This window comes from Cetorhinus maximus, chromosome 5 (assembly GCF_964194155.1).
Source record: "Cetorhinus maximus chromosome 5, sCetMax3.hap1.1, whole genome shotgun sequence".
Taxonomy (NCBI): Eukaryota; Metazoa; Chordata; class Chondrichthyes; order Lamniformes; family Cetorhinidae; genus Cetorhinus; species Cetorhinus maximus.
The window spans coordinates 46,427,332-46,431,707 of record NC_135883.1 but is presented as its reverse complement, the minus strand read 5'-3'; the positions used below and the strand labels follow the sequence as shown (position 1 = coordinate 46,431,707).

General features: G+C 43.8%; 1 pseudogene; it reads left to right on the top strand.

Moving 5' to 3' along the window:
• Positions 1 to 3,431: 3,431 nt before the first annotated feature.
• On the top strand, positions 3,432 to 3,526 carry LOC144681173 (U6 spliceosomal RNA; annotated as a pseudogene).
• Positions 3,527 to 4,376: the final 850 nt, after the last annotated feature.

Genomic DNA, 4,376 nt, shown 5'->3' with positions numbered 1-4,376 from the left:
CTGGCCTCCTCGCCTGCCCACCAACTTTAAGGTTGGACGGGCAGGTCTATTAATTACCTTAATTACTTTTTTAAAGGCCTTAAGTGGCTGTTGACAGTTCGGCGGGTGTGCAGCCGAGTCGGCTACACACCCGCCGAACTGAAAATCTAAATGACGCACGGTGACGTCGGGACGCCTGCACAACGTCACCCCGTGTCAGTTTACGTGACGACAAGCAGGCTCCGCCCCTGCTCACTGACTGGAAGATCCTGCCATAAATTTTTTTTTAAATCAGGAAAGGGAAGCCAAACTGCTTTGAAACAGCCAATGAAAACCTGCAGTAATGAGAAAAGATTGGATTGGCTGAGGTCGTTTTTCTTGGAACAGAAGAGGCTGAGGGGAGATTTGATTGAGACGTACTGTGAGGGGGGCTGGATAGAGTGGATGGGATGGAAATATTTCCCGTAGCAGAGAGCTCAGTGACTAGGGGGCATGGATTTAAAGTGATTGGTAGAATTAGATTAGAGGGGAGACAAGGAAACATTTTTCCACCCATAGAGTGATAGGGGTCTGGAACTCACTGCCTGAAATAGTAGAGGCAGTAAACCTCAGCTCATTAAAAAGTTGTCTGGATTTGCACCTGATGCCCCCTAACATCCAGGGCTATGGACCAATTGCTGGAAATGAGATTAGGCTGGGTAGCTCGTTTTTGGCTTGTGTAGATACATCTAAATTTTCTGAATATCTGAAAAGGAGAAATGGGCAGAGATGTGGCGAGAGGGTGAGGGAGTGGCAGTAAGTGAATTACTCCTTAGGAGAACCAGCACAGACACAATGGGCCGAATGGTCTTCTTCTGTGCTGGAACGATTCTATGATTCTAACCTCTGGCTTGAATGGAGGCATGACTAGAGGAAGGCAACCAATCCATTTGCAGGAAGCGGGTTGATTATTTAAATATTCTGATGAGGCTGCCCTCCTTCATTTCAACAGTCAATCTGTTTTTAACCCATGTTGGTCCAGTTTCCCAAGTCTTGTGGAACCAGGCAGGTGAAAGGAGATGAGAAGGGCTGAATCCATGGGAAAACCTTCTATGCAGCACTGGGCCCAGAGGAGCAGGAGTCTTTCGTCCAGGCCCAACAAGCTACCCAGCAACCTCCCTTACCCTGCCACTCCAAATACCCACAGTGCATTTGCTCCAACTACTATCAGCAGCCCCTCCACAATTGGACCCTTTCTGACCGCTGTCTCCTCACCAAACTACCATGGACACTATCCTCCCATGTCTACTATGCCTCCCTGATTTTGTCGATTTTGGCCTTGTGAAGCAAGCTGTCCACCTGCGCAGCCTCCAGCCTGTCAATCACTTGTAAAACCCAAAACAAAGCGTCTGCTGTTAGATGTGATTCTGTGATTGGGCAGCACTTACTGAACAATCCTGAGCACATTAATAGCGACATCAACAATCAATTTAAGATAATCAGTCAAGCTTGTAACATGGCTGATTTATGTTTGCTAGAAGTGACATGCATTCATATACAGGGACCCGAAGCGAGAGATGGTCCATTGTGATGTACTCCCATTCCGTCCTGCAAGTGTATTGCCATGCATTCTGCAGTTAGTTTTTCATGTGCATAGTAAACAAATCAATAGTTCTCAAATGGACACTGGAGGCCTTGACTGAAAACAAACATTCAACAGATTTTACTTAACCTTGTTGTGAGGCTAGAAGGGAATCCAGTAATTTAACCTGCAAGACAGAATTACTTTTTATTTTCAAACCAGATCAATTTCATCTCCTTAAATAAAATGATGCGGGATGATGTCGGGCAGAACTCCTGATGTCACTGCGTGTCATCTCCATTTTCAGGTTGGTGGGGTGCAGCCGAACCAGCTGTGCACCCGCCGACCTGTCAATGGCCTACTGAGGCCATTTAAAAAGTCATTAACCTAATTAATGCACCTGCCTGTCAAACCTTAGGGTTGGCGGGCAGGCTGGGAGCCCTGGCGGGCTTCTGAAAAAGCATGAAACCTCATCCACGGGTGGGATGAGGTTTCATGAGGGCATTTAACTTTTAATAAAGGTTTGAGTTATAGTGATGGGCATGTCCCAGCTATTGTGACAGTGTCACATGAGGGGACATGTCGGAAATTTTTTAAACATTTGCGTTAAAATTTTAATTCTGAGCCAATCTCCCTGAAGCAGCACTTTAGCCTCAGGGAGATCAGTGCGCTTTTTCGTGCGCATGTGCGAAAGAGCGCACTGCCGGCTGAGGGAATTCCCCCCTCCACCGCCTGCACAGGGAGAGTATAGCTTCCAGGCAGATGCCACGCTGGGCGGGCCTTAATTGGCCCGCCCACATAAAATGGCAGCACGCTCCCAATCGGGGGCGCCGATCAGAGGCACTCCGCTCCTGCAACTCCCCCCCAACGGGGGAAAGTTCTTCCCTTGAGCACAAAAATCTAGGCTGACATACCAGTGTTGCACTGAGGAAGTGTTGCACTGTTGGAGACACTGTCTTTCAGAGGAGACTTTATACCGAGGCTTTGACTGCCCTCTCAGGTATGTGCAAAAAGTTCTGCGACACTTTTGGAGGCAAGCAAAGAAAGTATCTCTTTATTAACATCACTAAAAACAGATTACCAGGTCATTCCCCTTTGTGGGAGCTCGCAGTTCTCAAAATAGCTTCTGTGTTTCCTATGTTAGAACAGTAACTACACTTCAAAAGTACTTCATTGCCTGTAAGAGCACTTTAGGACATGCTGAGGATGTGAAAGACACTATATAAATGCAAACCATTCTTTCTTTAAAATTGTTCCTTTAACCTCACTAAACATGTTAACTACTTCTTCCTGAGAATGCTCTTCTATTATTTTGCTGGCCATTCTAATTTAGTCTTGTTAATATCAGTATAATTTAATTTTCTCTACAGTTTACTACATTAACATAGCGAATAACACTGTATTATGCTACTCCATTATTCTCACCCATAGTATAATAACTTTTCTGACCACTTGATGATGCCCTAATCTTACCAACATTGCAAATTCATATTAGGATCTCTTGACATCTAATCCTTCACAAAACATGTTTCTGTCATCAAAGCGGTCCTGGATAATTTGAAAGGGGACATTATAGCTTTAAGTGACAGCCAATTGACCTCTCTGGATCTTTGACTAATTGGATGTTAATTCCATGCCACAAAGTATACTGGTTGACAAGTCAGCATTATAGTGATATTTTTAGAAGACCAACCATGTGGCAGTCAGTGTCCATGTGCAAAGACTACACTTTAAAAACAAAAATATTGCAGGCTGATGAATTGTGTGACCAACTTGATGTTAAGCTCTGTAGCAACAACAATGTATTTAAGGCAGCTGTCTTTCTGTATTGTGTTATGCCACCTGCAAAGTAAGAAAATTCTAGAATTTTGAGACACAATCTAAATTCTCAGTGACACATATGTTGTAACTAAAATGATGCAGAGAAGACTAGCATAGCCCCTAGGCAAATATGACATGCAAATGAGTGAAGCATTCCTGAATTTTATGATGGGTCAGTTGGCTCAGTTGGTTAGAATATAGTTACAGAGATTCCAAGGCTATAGGATCAATCTCCATATTGGTTGCTAACTTTACATCCTTGATGTCGCAGTGGTTTAATGAACCCACACTTTCGTACAAAGTAGGGAAGTTCAGTCCGTAGCCATTGCTGAGTCCATTAATTTTTCAGCTGTAGCATGAATGAGCAGTCAAACACATTAGATTTAAATTTCAAAGTGAAATCTTGAGTTGCAGGTCTTTTTGCCCTGAGAGAACCTTGCTGAAAAGAGATTTTTTTTAAATTAATTCTTTCATGGGATGTGGGTGTCACTCACAAGCCCAGCATTTGTTCCCCATCCCTAACTGCTCTTGATCTCAGTGGCTTACTAGGTCAATTCAGAGGGCAGTTAAGAGTCAATCACATTGCTGCAGGTCTGGAGTCCCATGTAGGCCAGACCAGGTAAAGATGGCAGATTTCCTTCCTTAAAGGGGCAATAGTGAATCAGATGGGTTTTTGCAACAATCAATGATAGTCATCATGATCACCATTGCTGAGACTAGCTTTCAATTCCAGATGTTGTTTAATTGAATTTAAATTCCACCAGCTGCCATTTAAACCCAGATCTCAAAAGCATTAGCCCGGGCCCCTGGATTGCTAGTCCAGTGACATTACCATTATGTCACCATCTCCCATAAACAGTATAGATTTTGATGCTCCTATCACGTCTCAGGCTGAAAGAATCACACTTGAAGTCACAGATGGAACATAAAGTTTTATCAAAACTTTAATGGAGTCTTCTTCTTACTGCTCTTACATGTGCCATTTGATCTCGTACCCCCAGGTCAGGTGAATCCC